Source organism: Rhamphochromis longiceps, linkage group LG7, assembly GCF_057381845.1.
Source record: "Rhamphochromis longiceps isolate RC_006_pf linkage group LG7, R_longiceps_female_GT1.1, whole genome shotgun sequence".
Lineage (NCBI taxonomy): Eukaryota > Metazoa > Chordata > Actinopteri > Cichliformes > Cichlidae > Rhamphochromis > Rhamphochromis longiceps.
Genome location: NC_140563.1, coordinates 63,314,895 through 63,335,473, shown reverse-complemented (window position 1 = coordinate 63,335,473; position 20,579 = coordinate 63,314,895). Strand labels below are relative to the sequence as shown.

Here is a 20,579-nt window from a genome sequence, read left to right as displayed (position 1 = left end):
AAGTATTTTTTAGAGAAAATGGTTGAAATGCTGGGTTAAGAGCCCTGTGAGTGTTTAAAAGGAACAGGATCTGATGAACTGTACCTTGTATTTGAAATCATGCGGGAAATTTTGAGGACGTAAGAATAATAAGTACTCATTGTAATGAAACTGTCTTAATCAAAGAAGACTGTACAAAACAACATAGTGACAATTCTGTGGTACCACATGTGTTTTAATGTTGTTTAGGATATCATACTTTTTATAAAGCAGCAAAGTGGGATAAATGTATGTCTTTTGTTAATCGTTGATCTTTGTTCTGTTTGTCTAAAGAAACCACACAACCTCCGGTAAATTTAAAATAAGTGGTAGCGTGCTGAAGACAAGAGAAGAAGGGTCTATTCCACCGTGTGTGCAAAAGAGAGGTATTATAACCATCGCGTTTCGGTGTCGAACATGACCATACCACCTGTCTATGTGCCAAAGGAGGGTAATTGCACATGTCTAATTCATAAAATGCCACAGAGGTAGATGACGTGCAGCCCACATGGTAACAAAATAATAAACATTATAAACTGGTATAAAACCTCTCGGACTGAGTCATCTCCAAGGAGATGCCCAGAAAGTTGCAGAAGAAGAAACATGAGATCAGACCTAAGGCCACCCTAAACTGTTTCGATTGATGTTAATATTATGTTTCTGCAACATGTCCAAAATTACACTGAATTACAGGGTACTTACACCTTAGTCGCAAGTCTTACAGTCTAATTATTTCATTGTTTCCTGTAAAAACCTGACTTGTAATTATGGGGTACTTACACCTTGCAGGTCTTACATGGTAATTATTTCATTACGCATCTCACAACTGTGTTGCTGAGAAGATATCTCCATGATAGTTCATGTGTTATTGATAGTGAACTATTTGTACAACCCAGCTCCAGTGAGATGATTACTTGAGCAATACTTGTGAGAGTACTTGCACATACTTGCTTTTCAATAAAAGCAAGCTTCATGAAACTCCCCACCTGATTATTATGTGTCACAGTTCTGAGTTGTCACAACAATTCTGCATCAGGTCTTCAGGGGCAGGTTTAAGATGAAAACAGTGTCCACAATGTCTGGTAAAACGATGTACTGCTTGAAATTGGAATGATTGTTACATACGTGCTGTTATATACCTGCTGTTAATCAAATGCACTTGGTTAACTGGCCATCAGCAAACATGAAAACCTCTATAAAAGCTGAAGTTTTTGCAGTTTGGAGGACCGAAACAATCAGGTGTGTGTTAGCATAATGCCACAATCTTCCAGGGGATGAATATTCCAGCAAAGTAACCCCTAAGTCATGTTGTACAACACAGAAAAAAACCAACAGCTACATCTGAGACTCTACAGGCTTCGGTTAGCGTGCTATAGCTGGATCTTTAGCCTTTAACTTACAATTGCATGCCTTGAAGTCGATAAGCTGTAAGCGTTGCAAAATGGCATTGCAAAAATGAGAGCTAGTCATATCCAAAAGTTGATTCTGTTCATCTGGACGTAGCGTTTTCAGTGGGAGAAACGTTTCATCACTCATCCAAGTGACTTTTTCAGTCTTAGCTGACTGCAGGTTTCCCCGATCTTATAAACAGTACATTTGCATAATGACTGAAACCAGCCCACTGAAGGAAGAAAGGGCTGTGAGGTCAGTTCCTTAATCATAATTATGCAAATTCTCATGACCATTGATCAACAACCACTGATCAAGGCCCACAGATCAATGGCCATGAGTACCATTCACAGAGAGTTGGGGAATGTCTGCAATCACAGCATTGTAAGATGGTGAAAGATGGACCCTTAGGCCCCCTCCTCGATTCAGAGATGGTCTTTCTCTTTTCACGTAAATGGCCTCCTTGACTCCGCGCTCAAACCACCGTTCCTCCCTGTCCAGGATGTGTACATCCTCATCATTGAACAAGTGTCCACAGGCCTGTAGGTGTAAATAGACTGCGGAGTCCTGGCCTGGCAAGGTAGCTCTTCTGTGTTGTGCCATCTGCTTAGCCAGAGGTTGTTTGGTTTCCCCGATGTATAAATCCTGGCAATCCTCCTGGCACTTAACAGCGTACACTATGTTACTCTGTTTGTGTTGGGGGACCCGATTCTTGGGGTGGACCAATTTTTGGTGCAGCGTGTTTTGAGGTTTGAAAGCCACAGAGACACGGTGAAAAAAATGCGTCTCAACTGTTCCAATACTCCTGACACGTATGGGTGTCAGGGGTTGCTGAGTGGATGTGGAGAAAAGGACTCAAACGCAGGACTCACGGTGAAGATGCAGGGTGAGGGACGAATGACGAAAACAGGAGATGGCTGGCTGACTGACTGAATAACTGAATGAACAGCTGACTGATCTGAACTTGGGAGGCAAACATGGGGCATAGACAGCAGTGACAACATTAATGACGCGACGCTGACCAGGAGAGAACTGAGGACTTAAATACACTGGCTGAACAATGACTGATAGGTGACAGGTGAGTGAGCAGCTGAACACAATTGAACTAACGATGCATGGAATAAGAACGAGAACATAATGCACACAGAGTAACGTAACACAAAACAGGAAGTGGAACGTACAGAGGATAAACAGTGAACATGAACTGAAAATGACATCTCTCACCTTCTCAACAAAATCCAACATGTTCTGGATGTGGTGTTCAGAGCTGCCTACCAGCGGGTTGAGGATCGAAGCCAGAACTTTGAGATGTTATAGGTGACTGAGTTGATCATACAGACAATCGGTCTTAAAGATGCACCCTGTTTATGTATCTTCAGTAAACCATACAGACTTGGTGTAGAATCACCTGGGTATAGCCTACGGTTCTGGTCAATAGCCTTGTCTTGTTCTAACTGCTTCAGACAATCTATCTATCCTCTTCCTGTAGATGGTAAATGGACTGATTCTTATATCTATATCTATCTTATATCTATAGCTTTTCTAATCTCCTGGAGTACTCAAAGCGCTCTATACTGCATTCACCCATACACATTCACACAAGCACTGTATGCCTTGTCAGTGATTTTAACTAACATACACTCATACTCATATATTCATACATAGAGCAAGTGGGGGCTAGGGGCTTTGCATTGCTGAGACAGGCCGAAACTTTCGTCTGTAGTTGCTCTGCTTCCACTTCTGCAATATTGTTGTATTTCAAATTGCTGTTTCTGTGGCTGTGATCAGTTCCACTAGTGGGGTTTGTCTCGGTGTGACAGCAATATCCAACCCTTTAGCAAGGATGTTTTTCTCTGTTTGGCTGAGCTGTCTGTCAGACAAATTCTTCAACCACTTGTCCACATCCTCGGTGTCGCATCCTTCTCTCTTCTGGCCACTTAGGACACTCTCCGTATTTTGCTGTGGTTTCCAACGTACAACAAGTAAGTCAAACGTCTTTTGTTGTCTTGTCTAAGACTTCTTGTGCCGTGCTAGATGTGCCTTCTCAGTGAAGTCAAACACCTTTTTAAGAGAATTCTCATCTAGAAGCATCGTAAGTCTCTGTTGGATCCACTCCTCTTGAGATTTTAGCATGTCGATGGTAAAATTTGTTTGCCTCACCCAATCATTAAGCAGCTGGTGCTGTGCCTTCTGGAGGATTTTTGTTGCCTGGAAGCCTTTAACTGAAGAGCTCATTTGCAGACTTTTAGGAGTAATCCTGTTTTGTCGGCATCTGAGGCCGAATCTCAGGTGGTTCCTGTAATCCCCCATCTTACGTGCTGTTTGCTCATACTGATGTACGTGCTTTAGGCAGTTCTTTCCAAAGTGGGTTAAAACATCTTGATGCATGCTCAATCATCCAGGTAAGTAAATCTCCAAAAGTTGATTATGTTCATCGGGACGTAGCGTTTTCAGTGGGACAAACATTTCGTCACTCATCCAAGTGACTTCTTCAGTCACTAGTCACCACTGATTGAGGAAAACAGAAAAAACAGAAATCAATCTATCTATCTATCTATCTATCTATCTATCTATCTAAATGGCTACACCAAGCTACAAAAAAGATAATAATAATGGATTGGATTTATATAGCGCTTTTCAAGGCACCCAAAGCGCTTTACAATGCCACTATTCATTCACTCTCACATTCACACACTGGTGGAGGCAAGCTACGGTTGTAGCCACAGCTGCCCTGGGGTAGACTGACAGAAGCGAGGCTGCCATATCGCGCCATCGGCCCCTCTGGCCAACACCAGTAGGCAAGTAGGGTAAAGTGTCTTGCCCAAGGACACAACGACCAGGACAGAGAGCCCCGGGATCGAACCGGCGACCTTCCGGTTCCCAACCCCCTGAGCCACGGTCGCCCCAGCATAGGAATATATGTTGCAATAGCTGTGCAAGTATTAGTTTAGCCCCCTAACCACAATACAATAAATAGCTGTGGAGCAGTGAAGTAAGTAAATGTAGTTCAGTGACAATCTAACCACCACACCTTTAAGACCATCAAAAAACAGTCCTTGGAGTGTGTATGGGCAAAGTTGTGAAGGTTCATAGTTATACACATCAGTTCTCCTTACCCTGCGTCTAAGTGTTGCAGAACAAATGACTTCCTTAGCCTGTCCAAAGAGCATGTCAGTGACAAGAGTCTGCCACTGAACTGGGTTGCAGTGGGTGTTGGTCATTGTCCATGTTGGATAGCAGTTTGCTCAGGGTCCCTTTTCTCTGCATGCAGTGGATCAGATGTGGTAGGTCCAAATCTTTTACAACAGGGTGTACTAGCAGGCCACAGAGTCAGGCTCAGTTACGGTCTGGCACATCAGGTTAATTCCTTTTACCCTCCTACACATGTAATTGTCTTTCTTGTGTAGGCTATGCTATTTAAGCTGCTGTAGCCAGCCCAAAGTTCCTGTCCATTTGCAAACCTGTTTTCAATCCTCATCCACCAGTACCTCCATTCCTGTTGTATCTGACTTAACGTCTTGATGTTTTTATTGTTACAGTAAATCCAACTTTTACTGTAATGTTGCTTGAAGTTCCTCTCCACAGAATGTGCTCAGAAAACCATCACCATAATGTCAGTATGTAGTGTTAACCCTTGGATAATGTTCTGTCATGTTTATTATCCCAAGTCTCTCAATAGGACAAGTGTCCACAATATTAAACTCCTGGATCTTTGCTTTTGTGTGCTGAAGCAGGTAGGGCTGTGTGCAAGCATGGTAGAGCACTGTCTGCTCCATCTCTGATAAGCAAACAATAAATGATTAGACAACAAACTCTAAAGAAGAAGAGATAACATTATTTCTGTGAAAGCTAGTCCCCCCCCCCGACAGCCTGCTTGCTGTGTCATCCGTTCTCATCCCATCTCTCTCTGTCTATAATCCCTGCTTCCTTTTCCATTTTAGCCCCAATCTCATCTCTTTTATCTCTCTTCGTTCCTGAGATCCCTTCTGCTTCTCATGCTGCTGTTATGTGTTTTCTTCACAGATAAATTTGAAGGGATTGGGTTGAAGGGTTGGTGTGCTGGGGGGTAAGCCTCTGCAGTGACAATCTGCTCTGTGCTTCCAAAGTAGGAGGAGACAGGATTTGCAGGCAATGATCAACAATGGGAAATAACCATCAATGACGAAGAAAAGACCAATATGTTTTTTGTTTGGAAGCAAACTTGTCTGAAATTCTGAAAATACTACAAAGAGGAATGTGACACAATTCAGCATATTTGCCATCAACCAAAGAACAATCATGAAGATCACTGTCAAAGATTATTAAACTTTTTGTTTAATGTTTAATTTACATTCTTATTCATCACGTTACCAGGAAGAACAAAGAATGCAAAGACTTCTGTTTTGTAAGGGGCCTTGGATTCATTATTTAAGCTACATGTTAGACGCCCATTTTGAAGAAGGAAAAATATTGTTAGATTTAGTTTTTACAGGTTTCAATTATCCTGTAGCAAAATACCTTTTATGTGCATGAGTCCTCTTATGTGTCTGCCAGTTTGATTCAAGACATGAAATAACTGCAACACAGATGCAATTTCTAGCAGAAATCTCCAGATAGCATCACCTTCATCCATCACAAGCATCTGCTTCTTATACATAGAGGTTTCTGATGTGATGTAACTGGATCTTTCAAGATGCCTCTAGTTACTGTCTTTAAATGGTTGCCATTAAGAGTCGGTGTCCTGTTGCAACTCCTTAATCCAATTAGTCAGTATGTATTGGTGGCTTGGTAGCTAGAAATTGCTAACTATGTAAGAAAAAAAACAAAAGGACAGTAAAGAAATGCTTTCTAACATTTCAGTTAGTACAGCGCAAAGGTCTTGAGCCACCTATTATTTCTTCATATTTTGTTTCCAAGCCAGACTTTTAAAGTAATTCAACAATAGTTCTTTCTGAAAAGCTTTCTGAAGGTCTTTTAATTTTTTTTATTTGGCTGCTTGTTCACTCATTGTCAGTCCAGTTCTTGTACCTAATCATGTTCACATAAATGATTTTTGTTTGTTTGCTTTTTGTTAAGCTCTTTAACTCCGACTTACTCCTGAAAGCTCCTGTTTGAATAATGTTTAATGAACCCTACACTGGAGCTGTTCGCCAAAATTACTAGTGAATTTTAAAGTTGAAATTATTTCTGAGCACTTGTGAGCCCATATGGGTATCAACAGAGAGGTACAAGCTCTACCAACACATAACTGATTCCAATATCTTTGCTGTATAACCCTAATTTCTTGGGTGACTTTGGTCCTGAAGAAGCAGTGCATATCTGACAAGCACAAGCAGAATAACTGCTGAGAAGCACAAAAACACAACAAGACCCAACAACAAAAGGAAAAGATAAACAACCTCATGCTCCCATTATTTGTGGAGCTCATACTTCATACATCACTCAGACTACAGTATGTGCTGTCCACAAAATCAATCTTTTAGGTCACTGAGCAGGACAAGTTACACACTGAGCACTGCGCTTCCACTCCAAGGCTTTGCAGCAAACATAATGAGCCCTCATATTTGCTCCACAACACCCAAAACATTCCCTTACCATATATATATATATATATATATATATATATATATATATATATATATATATATATATATATATGTATAGATGGGGGCGGAAACACCACAGCAGTGATCAGTGAGATGCTTGGCTACAAGTTGAACAGCCACAAGGGGCAGTACCCTCCATGGAGAAGGAGGCTAGAGGGCAAGATCAAAGTAGCACGGAGGGAGGTTAGCCAACTAACAGAGTTGCAGAAAGGTGCGACAAAGAAGGTGCATAAGAAATACAGCAAGCTGTCCATACCTGAGGCCTTGGAAACTGCCAAGCAAAGACTCACAGCCTTGGCCAGCCGCTTGAGGAGGTACACCAGAGAGAAAGAAGGCAGGAGAATAAACCAGCTGTTCTCCACAGAACCAGCAAAGGTGTACTCTCAGTGGCAAGGGAACAATAATAAGAGAACAGCACCACCAAGGCTGGAGACGGAGCAATACTGGAAGAGCATATGGGAGAAGGACGCAACCCATAACGGCAATGCTCAGTGGCTAGTGGATCTGAGGGCAGACCACAGCGACCTCCCTGAACAGGGTCCAGTAACCATCACAGTGGCAGATATCCAAGAAAGGGTCTCCAGTATGAAGAGTTGGACAGCACCAGGGCCCGACATGGTTCACGCCTACTGGCTAAAGAAGCTGACTGCACTCCACGAGCGTCTGGCAGCACAAATGAATCAGCTGCTAGTTAACGAGAGACACCCGGAATGGCTAACCGAAGGTCGGACGGTCCTGATCCCCAAGGACCCCAAGAAGGGACCGGTCCCCTCCAACTACCGACCAATAACCTGCCTCAGTACTACATGGAAGCTCCTGTCAGGCATCATATCGGCTAAGATGAACAGGCACATGGGTCAATACATGAGTGGGACACAGAAAGGAATTGGCAAGAATACCAGAGGCGCAAAACACCAGCTACTGGTAGACAGAACAGTCAGCCGAGACTGCAAGACCAGACTGACCAACCTGTGCACTGCCTGGATTGATTACAAGAAGGCCTATGACTCAATGCCCCACAGCTGGATACTGGAATGCCTAGAATTGTACAAGATCAATGGGACCCTAAGAGCCTTCATCAGGAACTCAATGGGGCTGTGGCGTACAACACTAGAGGCCAACTCCAAGCCCATAGCACAAGTCACCATCAAGTGCGGGATCTACCAAGGAGATGCTCTGTCCCCACTGCTGTTCTGCATAGGCCTGAACCCCCTCAGTGAGATCATTAACAAGGCTGGCTACGGATACCGACTACGGAACGGAGCAGTTGTCAGCCACCTCCTGTACATGGATGACATCAAGCTGTATGCCAAGAGTGAACGAGACATCGATTCACTGATCCACACTACCAGGCTATACAGCAATGACATTGGAATGTCGTTCGGACTGGAGAAGTGTAGTCGGATGGTAACAAAGAGAGGGAAGGTAGTCAGAACTGAGGGGATTGAACTACCAGAAGGCAACATTGCAGACATAGAGGACAGTTACAAGTACCTGGGGATCCCGCAGGCAAATGGGAACCATGAAGAGGCCGCTAGAAAGGCTGCAACCACCAAGTACCTGCAGAGGGTCAGGCAAGTCCTGAGGAGTCAGCTGAATGGTAAGAACAAGATCCGGGCCATCAACACGTACGCCCTGCCCGTGATCAGGTACCCTGCTGGGGTAATAGGCTGGCCAAAGGAGGAGATAGAAGCCACTGACATAAAGACAAGAAAGCTCCTTACCATGCATGGAGGGTTTCACCCCAAGTCCAGCACCCTGAGGCTGTACGCTAAGCGGAAGGAAGGGGGCCGGGGACTGGTGAGTGTCAGCACCACAGTCCAGGATGAGACAACGAACATCCAAGAATACATTGGGAAGATGGCCCCAACTGACCGAGTGCTCAGTGAATACCTCAGGCAGCAGAAACCCAAGAAAGAGGAGGGAGACGAGGAACCATCATGGAAGGACAGGCCCCTGCACGGTATGTACCACCGGCAGATAGAGGAGGTGGCTGATATCCAGAAATCCTACCAGTGGCTGGACAAAGCTGGACTGAAAGACAGTACAGAGGCACTAATCATGGCAGCACAAGAACAAGCTCTGAGTACAAGATCCATAGAGGCTGGGGTCTATCACACCAGGCAAGACCCCAGGTGCAGGCTGTGTAAAGATGCCCCAGAGACAATCCAGCACATAACAGCAGGGTGCAAGATGCTAGCAGGCAAGGCATACATGGAACGCCATAACCAAGTGGCCGGCATAGTGTACAGGAACATCTGTTCCGAGTATAACCTGGAAGTCCCGAGGTCAAAATGGGAGATGCCCCCAAGGGTGGTGGAGAATGACCGAGCTAAGATCCTGTGGGACTTCCAGATACAGACGGACAAAATGGTGGTGGCTAACCAACCGGACATAGTGGTGGTAGACAAACAGAAGAAGACGGCCGTAGTGATCGATGTAGCGGTTCCGAATGACAGCAATATCAGGAAGAAGGAACACGAGAAGCTGGAGAAATACCAAGGGCTCAGAGAAGAGCTCGAGAGGATGTGGAGGGTGAAGGTAATGGTGGTCCCCGTGGTAATCAGAGCACTAGGTGCGGTGACTCCCAAGCTAGGCGAGTGGCTCCAGCATATCCCGGGAATAACATCGGAGATCTCTGTCCAGAAGAGCGCAGTCCTGGGAACAGCTAAGATACTGCGCAGGACCCTCAAGCTCCCAGGCCTCTGGTAGAGGACCCGAGCTTGAAGGATAAACCGCCCGCAGGGGCGTGCTGGGTGTTTTTTTAGATGTATATACATATATATACATATATATATATATATATACAGTGTTGGGGAGTAACGGAATACATGTACCGGCGTTACGTATTTAGAATACAAAATATGAGTAACTGTATTCCGTTACAGTTACCGTTTAAAAAGGTGGTATTCAGAATACAGTTACTTTGTTGAAATAAATGGATTACACTGCGGTACTTTCCTGTTTCATTTTGTCGCGGGTCAGGACTGTTTGGGTTTTGTTTGACAGCTACGTTCTTTCGTTCCAGGTGGCAGCGTTACGGTTGCCATGGTTACAGGGCGACGCTCTCTCTCTCTGTCTGCGACTGTGTGTTTCCTGGGTGAGAGAGCGCCTTTTCGTTGTTGTTGTTGTGCTAAGCTAACAGGCAGAATGCTACAAGCATAGCTCTAAAGAATGTAGCATCATGGGCAGTATAGTTCGTGTTGCAGGGAGAATGGACTGCCATACACGTTATGTGTCTGTGAGCGCGAGGAGGGAGAAAAAGGCGAGTGGAAAGGTACGAGTTGTCGTCGAGGAAAAACGGGAGCTGGAAACATGTAAATATAATAATAACCACTGCAGCCAAGAAGAGTGCCTGACGAGCCCAGTTGTAAGTAAGCTATTAAGACTCGACTGTACACCGTGTTCGTGTTTTCCTCCGAAAACAATAAGTTCCGTTGGAGCAGTCTTTCAACGCCTCTCTCTGTCTCTCGCAAGAAAAGTTGACCCACACAACAAAGTAAAGCTATTTTTCGGCTACGAGCCGACAGGGACCCCGCCGTATTAGTCAGAGGTCCCTTTACTACAGTTCGGAGTCGCGGACCTTCAGTAACAGTAATAAATCACACAGCAATAGTACATTCACGTTGTTGTAAAAAGCACGATAATATATTAAGTAATCCAAAGTATTCAGAATACGTTACTCTCATTGAGTAACGTAACGGAATACGTTACAGAATACATTTTGGGGCATGTATTCTGTATTCTGTAACGGAATACATTTTAAAAGTAACCTTCCCAACACTGTGTATATATATATATATATATAGGAAATAATAATATGGGAAATAAGGGAATATACTCAGGTGTGTTCTTCATTTTCTAATTTCCTAGCAGTCATAACGGACTGCCACTGTGTATGAATCTGAGCACTCTTCTGATAGTGAACAAAAAAGCTGATGTAAGTGGTCACACACTGCAGCAAAAATAATAAAGTGCAGCTGAAACACATTGTCAGCGCAACATTTATGTATTACCTTTTCGGTCAGTTTCAGTTTCGAATCTGTCAGTTATGGGAGAAATCAAAGTGAACCAAACTACTATATTTACAGGCAATTAAACCACCAAATGTTCAACAGAAGTGCGGGAAGAGCAGAGTTGGTGATAATTCTCTGTAAATCTTTTTTTGTTTTTTTTGCCTGTCCCTTTTGACACTGTAGCAATCAGAATTATTGTCTGAAGGCCAAGGAAAATGCCAAACAGATTTATTATCCCAAGTGGATCATTACGGATGCCAGGAAATGATTTTCCAGGCGACTCAATAATAATAATAATAATAATAATAATAATAATAACAACATATATATATCAGACACAAACATCCTCCACTGGAACCACTAAGCATCCAAGGTATGGACATTGATGCTGTGGATAGCTACAGGTATCTTGGTGTTCATCTGAACAATAAAGTTGATTGGACTCACAATTCAGATACCCTCTACAGGAAAGGGCAGAGTAGGCTGTACCTGCTGCGGAGGTTCAGGTCACTTAGAGTGAAGGGCCCACTCCTGAAGACCTACTATAACGCTGTGGTGGCCTCGGCCATTTTTTACGGTGTGGTCTGCTGGGGTGGCAGCATCTTTGCTGGAGACAGGAGAAGACTGAACAGGCTGATCTGCAGCGACAGCTCTGTTCTAGGATGCCCTCTGGACCCAATGGAGGTGGTGAGTGACAGGAGAATGGTGGCTGTCATCCCTGTTGGAAAAGATCTCCCACCCCATGCAGGAGACTCTGACAGCACTGAGCAGCTCCTTCAGTGGCAGGCTGCGGATCTGGGACAGAGAGATTTTGCATGTCTTTCCTCCCTGCTGCTGTCAGACTCTACAACATGGTCTCTACTAGAGCAAGGCGATATAGCCAAAAATATTTATCACGATATATATTTGAAAATTTGCGATAACGATATAACCAACGATATAATTGATGCGAGACAAAATACAACTCCACAACATTACTAGCGCAAAAAAACAATCTTCCATTTATTTTCACTTAAACAAGAAGCTGGTTTTTATGTACATTAAAGCTTTATAAAAATGTAACAGTGCAAATGCAAATTCCTTGCTGAAAGTTTAACCAAAAGGCATTTCCAGTAGAAATGGGCTGACACATCCTGAGCATAACCATGTATAATATCCACTGAAGTTAAAAAGAGGTGCTTTGCAACATTAAACTGCAGTGTGCAGTACGTATTTTTCGGACCATAAGGTGCACAGGATTATAAGGCACATTAAGCGAAACAAAGCAGTCAGATAAATCAAACTTTATTAAACTCATTCTTCTTGCTTCCTCCACTTCTGTACCATTGATTCATTAATGGTGAATTCTCTGGCAGCTGCTCTATTCCCATGTTGTTGCAGTATATTAATGACTAACCTCGTATTGTGGATGGATTATCTCAGTTGTTCTCCTGACTGAAGTTTGGTCCGTTTACAGCATCCTGCCATGCGATTGCATTTGTCTCTAACTATCAGGAACTTTAACGTTAACTTTTATAAGTGGAAAAGTGTTAGTGTTCGTCCTCCAGCTTCACTGTTTATGTTATGCTAACATAGCTGTGTCGCTAGCGATCACGTAGCACATCATTATACCAGCTAGCCCAACTTCAGTAACCCTACAAACGTCACTGCTGTTTAGTTTCCTGTCTTCATTTATGTTGGAAGTGATAGCAGAGCTGTACGTTTGATTTTTTTCAGAAATCTCTCAGTCAGAACATGCAATATCATGCTTAGGTAACTAGTGAAACTAGCGAGCTAACTTCCGCTAGCTTCCTGCTAACTTCTAACTCCGTTAAATGTAATAACTTTTGTTTTCATGGATGCCTGGAAGTTAAACTTTATAGTTACACCTGGTAAAGCAGCAATGCTGATCGTTTTATTAAAGATGAAAGAATTTATACAGTTTTTAACTCTAAGTGATGCTGCAGTGTTGTTTGACCTGAACCATACGGAGTTTAGGACCCAGATTACTCCCAGATTTAAGAGCATCTTAGTCCGACAAATATGACAATAACAACGGCCGCTTGCATGTTCTGCAAAAAAATGTGCTTTGTTGTGTATCTGACGGACAAACACCAAACCAGTTCCACATCACGGAAGTTGCACCATTTTTACAAACCAATTCTGGTTCATCTGTTTCACTCAACAATCGGCCATGTGCGTATGAAAACAAAGGCACTGCGCATGCGCGTTTTACTCCCATTCTATCGCGATATTTCATTTTCCTATCGTTGCCTAACATTATACCGGTATTACCGTGAACGGTATAATATGGCCCAGCCCTAGTCTCTACAGATGACCACACACGTGCAGACAGACACACATACACATCCAATACACAATAGTAACTTTTGCCCTGTCCTCCTGATGTGCAATAGTACCAAGTGCAATTTTCCCAATATAACAAAGTATTTTATTCAATTTGTATAGTACTGATTCTATTACATATAGTATTTTATTCTATTTTGTATAGTATATTATTTTATTTTATCTTATTCTACTGTATTTTTTTCTATTCTATTTTTTACTGCTCTTAACTTGTACTTTTTGCTGTGACCAAAACATTTCCCACACGTGGAACTAATAAAGGTTTATCTTATCTTATAACCCTATGGCAGTGCATATGGGAAATGACAACTCTGGAGTGAATAATGGCCCAATTTTATTGGCCAGGCATCTGCGCCGATATGCTCCGGTGGTGAGTGTCCTGCCCGGAGTGTCAGCTGGTTAACCAGCCATTCCAAAAGTGCCTTTATGCCTTTTACCATTAATGGATGTCCGGTTTTAGTGCATTGGCATGGACCTCATTGTGCCATTTCACCGGCGAGCACGTGGATATCACTTTGTATTAGTTCTGATGGATTATGGCTGTTTCAGGTCATCTCGTGAGTCGGCATCCCAAAAGAGATAATGCCTGACCAGAGCACATCGTTCATGCCGTGCACACTTAAACAGCTGTACGAATTATTGGGCATTAGATTTGTCGTACCAGCATCTGCCACCCTCAGACTGACTGGCTGGTGGAGGAGCTGAATCAGACATAATGTATAAGTTCATTCACAAGGATGAACGCAATTGGGATCACTGGTTACACCCTCTGTTGTTTGCTGCGCGAGGTGCCCCAGCCCATCACATGATTTTCTCCCTTTAAATCCCTTAGTCCCACACTTCGGAGATTTTGTAGTCCTCTGCATTTAACCCATCCACTTAGTGAAGCAGTGGGCAGCTACCAATCCAGCACCTGGGGGAAAAAAAATTGGGCTCATCCAGGATTTGAACCCAGGACCTCTCACACCCAAGGCGACAATCATACCCCTAGACCAGCGAGCCAAGCTGCCATCTGGTTGACTTGTTGTTCAGCAGGAAGCCACAGTGGGTGTTGGACTCGAAAACTAGGCAGAAATTCTAAGCCCAGCTAAAACAAGAGAATCAATATGTTCTGGACCTGAAAGCAAAGCTGCACACTTTGGGGAGGTTGTAAAGAGAAAAGACGGGTGTGGCAACATAAGCATTTGTTCAATACGTGTCTTTGTGTCTCTGGTCCATGTCTGTGAAGGTTCAGAATCAGAAAGACTTTATTTATCCTCAAGTGGCAATTAACATACAACAGAGCAGCAGGACAGGGTATAAACAGGCAATAAGAATGAGATAATAAATACACAGAATATACAGTATATACACTGTTGGGGGAAAACTCTGTAAAAGACCCAGGAGAAATAAAGACACAATGAGACAAAGTTACTTTCTTTATCAAACGTGTACACGGGTGAGCTGCGAAGAACAACTCACCCCATGCACAGTGGCTTGGTAATTTTTATAGGCACAGAGCACAGAGACAGTGAGAACAGGATAACAAATAATAAACAGATAAAATAAAACAACTCCATATATGGTGCTAGTCTCGTCAGCAGAGAGCTAGGGAAGATAAAACAATCTAAAACAATATGTCCCAGAAACAAGATGTGTTTGCTGGGAAAGTCTAAAAAGATAATTCTAAACTAATCTAACCATAGGCAAAGGGCAGACAAAAGGCATCTTTGTACATTTAAAAGAAGGTAAAGAAACATAGAATCATTTTTCCTGTAACATATTCCCTCCTGTTTTAACTTATTTTAAATGTATACAACAATTGTCTGTAAAGGTTATTTATTAAGCATCTTTAGCAATTTTTAATTTTCAAAATGTCAGCAAAGCAGGAATGTAAATCATGTGGTCCAAAGAATAAAACAAATAAAATAATAAAAGAACAAAGAAAAGCATAATAAACGAAATAACAATAATAAAACTAAAACTACAAAAACTAAAAGAATAAAAGAAAAAGAATATAAACCTTATGTTGTACCTGCATAAACTACTAATGTGTTAATCAGTGCATGATCACTTGACAAGTCATTTTTAATCACCACGTCATTTATTAGCAGCTATTACAGGTTCTCCTCTAACAGAATTGCAACGGGATGCTGTTCTTCTTGAGGCACGGCAACATAAGCAGTCATTGTAGTTGTTATCATCTTTGAAATCATTACTCTTAGGCATGGCAACACACACAACACTAATATGAGCAGTGCTATCATGATGAGACCTAGAAGGAAAAATGGCTTTGCTACAGCAGCCAGCCATGAACCGCTGAACAGCCAGTCCAGCCAGCCTTGTGCTGTAGCTGCTCCAGGTGTGTGGTCAGTGACATATTTTTGCAGAGCGGTCAAATTCTGCAAAGCTTCATAAATGTCTCCTCCAGTTTCGTATCCATCAGGGATAAAAGTGCAACATGTTTCCCCGATCAGCTTGCAAACTCCTCCTTGTGATGCTGTTAGCAGGTCTAGTGTCAGTCTGTTCTGCAGCACCATCGTTCTGATGGCCTGCTGTTCTCCTGCTAAGGCGGTTCCCAGGGTCTTAGTCAAGTTGATGTGTCGTAGCAGAGCATATCGGTTGATCTCCACATGATCCCGCACCTCGGCAGCTCCAATGCCGGGGATCAAGCTCTGTAAGAATTTCACTCCTCCTCAGATGCGAAACTCTGGTTCCTTTACTGCTTGGTGCCGTCCGTGCACATCCTGTCTGGTACTGAGTCTTTGTTTGTAGTGGCATCCGGTAGATAGGTGAGTAGGCAGCTCCCCCACTGCCCGCGATCCATTGTTCATCACACATACTGGCAGTTGCGCTGCGTTCAGCTTGTTCAGTAGAATTACATCAGGCAGTGGGTCTGAGACTTGGGGCCAGGTCAGTAGGTAGGTCTGTCCGGAACAGTTCACATTTGTGGGTGATGATGACCTCCAGGTTGCTTTTGCTGGGATGCTGTAGTTGGCCTTGGACCAAAGAGTACCGTAGCCTGGATGTGTTGCCAGGCCCAACAGACACCAACTGCGATCTTCAGGTATGCTGTACGGCCACAGGCCAGACGTCTGTGAGGATAGGGGCATATGGGTACATGCATAGCAGTCAGTTTTGTTATTCAAGTGAGCTGTAGTGTTCATAAACTGCCACCAGAAGTTAGTGGCGTAGCCATGGGGAAACTTGGTGTACTTTCCTTTGTCATACAGTGTCTGCCTTTTCTCCATATAGCGTGACTTGTTGTCCCTCACGGAAGCAAAGGTGAAGAGCCCGGCCATGGTCAGGGCCGCTGCAGTTGTTAAGAGCCACCACCTCATGACGACGGGACACACCCTCCTGTCGCGAGTAGACCCCCCGGCCAGGAAAGCTGACCCCTCCACCGGGCGAGATCACAACAAGTGGGCAAGCCTGCCGTCAGCTGTGTTTAGATGGCTTCACTGACTCGCCTGCAGTGACTCTGATGGATCCAGGATGGTCGTTCCGCAATTTTGCAAGCGGTCGGTGTAGTGAGGAGGACTTGGTATGGCCCCTCCCACCTGGGTGTGCTCCAGTTTTTCCTTTGGAGCACCTTGATCAGAACCCAGTCACCGGGCTTTAGTCTGCAAGACACTGGAGAAACATCATCAGGTTGTTGATTATGTACAATGATCTCTTTGTTTTCTAACAGCTTAGACATCCATTCTGCTAATGTGTTTTCTCTGATTGCTTTGTCTATTGGTTGACTGGTGATGGGCAGTGGGAACGGCCTGCCATGAATGATTTCAAATGGAGTTAGTTTATGGGAGCCTTGCGTTAAGCGCATCCACATTTTCACTAAACCCAAACATTCAGGCCACGGCCTTCCTGTTTCTGCCATGCATTTCCTGAGCCTTTGTTTTATAGTGCCGTTAGTTCTCTCTACAAGGCCTGCGCTCTGAGGGTGATAAGCACAGTGGTGTTTTATGCTGAAACCGAGTGCTTCAGAGACCTTAGTGATGACATCATTTACAAAATGAGTGCCGTTGTCTGATCGTATCAAAGCTGGAATGCCATATGTGGGTATGAAGTGATTGCACAGGCATTTTGCTACTGAAATTGCATCTGCCTTTTTCACTGGATAGATTTCCGGCCACTTTGAGAACACATCTATAACCACTAGGGCGTATTTCGACCCTTGACATTCGCTTAGCTCAATAAAATCCATATGAATTGTGTGGAAAGGGTGAGGCGGAGTTGGAAAACGGCCTCTTTTTGGTCGCAGGTTACCCTGAGCATTATATTTTTGACACGTCATGCACGTTCTGACAAATTGTTTTGCTGAAGTTTCAAAATTTACAGTGTAGAAATGAGAGTTGACAATACAGGTCATTCCCCCCGATGACAAATGCGTACAGCCATGAGTCACTAATGCCGCCATCTTGTGGAGCGATTTTGGCAACACTGGCTTGCCATAACACATCATTAAATCGTTTGTCAGAACTGCACCGTGTTTTAGCCATTTTGCCTGCTCTGCTGTGCTTGCTGCTTTTTGTTCATTTTGCAACACATCCAGTGGAATCTGATGTGTGTTTACTGCCATCAATGCGATGTTTGCCGTTTGTGCCGCCTGTTTTGCTGCTCTGTCAGCAAAATTGTTGCCTGTAGTAATGAAAGAGTCAGTAGGCTTTGTAAGAGGTTGGCATGGTGAACCGGTTTTCCAGTTGGTGTAATCATTCCTCTGTTATGCCAAATTTTTTGCAAAATGATGCACAGCAGAGAAAACATACTGGCTGTCTGTATGTATGTTTATTAGTTTGTCTTTGTGTATTTAGCTTCCGCGTATCACAGCTATCAGCTCAGCGCTCTGTGCAGAACATGAAGAAGAAAATGGTTTTGCTTCTATTATTTTACTATCTGTGGTTACTGCGTAACCTACACAATTTCGGCCTGTGCTGTAAGGTCAAATGCTAATACCAGAAAAGAATGGCATGACTGCTATCTTAAGTTTTGTCAGAGCGTCTCTACCCAGCAAAGTTACTGGACACGACGGGTCATATGCATTTAATAAAACACCTGCGGCCACTTGCTGTATGTACTAGTTCTAAAGGGGCAGTTAATTGTTGTACAGTTGTGTGGCCTGCAGCTGACTTTACAACTAATTTGTCCTTTGAAAACTGTAAGTTTAAGTGGCTGCCTCAAAACTGTTTTGGATTATTTCTCTGTGGCCTACTCCTACAATCTCGTGGGAAGTGACCTTCCTCTCCACGGTTCTAGCAGGCGTTGTCTCTATGTTATCTGCTGTTTCTGCGTGGCTGTCTGCAGCCTTGGTGTTTGTGACTTTGCTCGCCTCTCTGTTCCTGATAGCCACCTGCGGATTAGTGTTTTAGTCTGTTGTCAACACGTCAGCCTTATTTTTAAGTTACAGAATGCTTCTTCTTTTTTTTTCTTGGTTTGGGAGAATAGATGCAACACTACATTTTCACTTAAGGCAATTTTTAGATAATTTCTAGTTCTTCAAACAATTCATGGATCTCACACATTTCAAACTTTCAAGTTAGGGTTGTTTCCCATTTATACACATATATATATATATATATATATATATATATATATATATATATATATATATATATATATATAACTTTGCATTGCTCACAGCTCATAGTTCACAGCTCTAAACCTAGGCATTTTTCAATCATATGCCTAATCACTATGTGTCACTGTGATTCTCAAGTATTGTCACAAGTTCGTTTAAATTCGTTTCCAAAACCAACAAAATAATCAAACAAAAACAAAAAACATAAACGTGTCAGGACACAAAAGAAAAAAGAAAAATGCTGCCACCCGAACAAGGCAGAAGTCTGCATATGTTGGCTTGTAATAGCATGCAGCTTGTAACATGGTAGACTAATGTGCCTGTGTTAATTCAGCTCCATATTATTGTGTGAAGTTGCACTGGGTTGGGAGTGGTTTTGTGTGTGTCACATTTTTGGTGAGCCAATGGCTGGAATGGGGTTGGACTAATTAGAGGCAGGTGTACTTGATTGCACTGATACACTGGTCTTCTTATAGCCCACACTACAAACACTGCTGTGTTGTTTTGTCTCTCTGTGCAGGTATGTAATGTGATGAAATCAGATATGGGATGGATGGGTTTTGGGCTATGAATTTTATATTAAGTGCGTCGTTTTGTCTGTCTGTGCAGTCCAGGGCCTATTATATGCCACAGCCTAAAGGCAGCAGGGTTGCAGAGGCTTGAGTGACCACTGACTATATGCTTGCAGGGTGGTGGGTCTCCAAGGACAACTTCTAACCCTGTTAAAGGCAACATGTGGAGTGCAACTTGGCTGTGTGGCATAGCTGGCTCTGGCCTTGGGACTATGTGTTTTTATACAATTCATAAATGGGACACTGGACTGTTTTATCTTTTATCTCTTGATATATTTTTCGTCAATAAATTGTCTTTTAGAATTTTATTGACTGACATCTTTTTGCCCATGACTGAAACGGTTGGTCAGACCTAGAGTCTTTCTTTGGGCAGAATAGCAGCTTCTGCTCTAAAAGAAACAAATAAATAAAAAGAAAAGAAAATGTGGAACATGCTCATCAGCTTAGCAGTGTCTACATATTTAATTCAGCTTCTCAATCCTGTAGTTGTAGCTGTTGTCTACAGGGTTTTGTTTATTGGTTGTTATTATAGGTGTGCTCTATATCTCAGCAATGTGTCATTCTAGGATGATAGGTTTCAAGCTGGTCAAGTGCCTCTATGCACTTCATTAGTTTAGTTATTCTCTGTATTGTCTTCATCTCACATGTCATTACACTGAGTTTCAGCAAACCTTAAGCTTGATGCAGACTACTGCTTAACAATTATCCACCTCACATCATAACCGATTAAGGTGCCTCTTCATATTAATATTATGTCATTGTTAATATTATCCTCTTTGTCTTATATAACAGCAATAGCATATTATAATATTTTATCAGTGTGTACCACTATACTACTCCTGAGCCAATTTGTTAGTTAGGATCATCTTATTCAGCAAACAGATAATTTAGAATTCATCCAATCTGTGGTCACATTTGTTCTCTCTGTTGCATGGCGGACCAGGCAGTTCTATTATAATATATTATTTATATTTTATTTTGTATCCATCAAGGGCTTCAGATGACCTGCAGAATCATCCTTTTCCCAAGGTGGAGACAGTTACCTTTTCACACACTGTCCTTGGCTGAACAGTGACACAGCCTTAATATACTTTAT

General features: G+C 42.9%; 1 protein-coding gene across 2 annotated transcripts in view; it reads right to left on the bottom strand.

Annotated features, from left to right (window-relative positions):
• Positions 1-14,633: 14,633 nt before the first annotated feature.
• Positions 14,634-20,579, bottom strand: part of myo18b (myosin XVIIIB) — a 99,311-nt gene continuing 93,365 nt past the window's right edge. Inside the window, exon 45 of one of the 2 annotated variants that reach the window (XR_014912788.1) lies at positions 14,634-16,966. The gene's annotated coding sequence lies outside the window, so the exon portion shown is untranslated. The remainder of the gene's footprint in view (positions 16,967-20,579) is intronic. The other variant, XM_085414774.1, reaches the window with a different exon arrangement.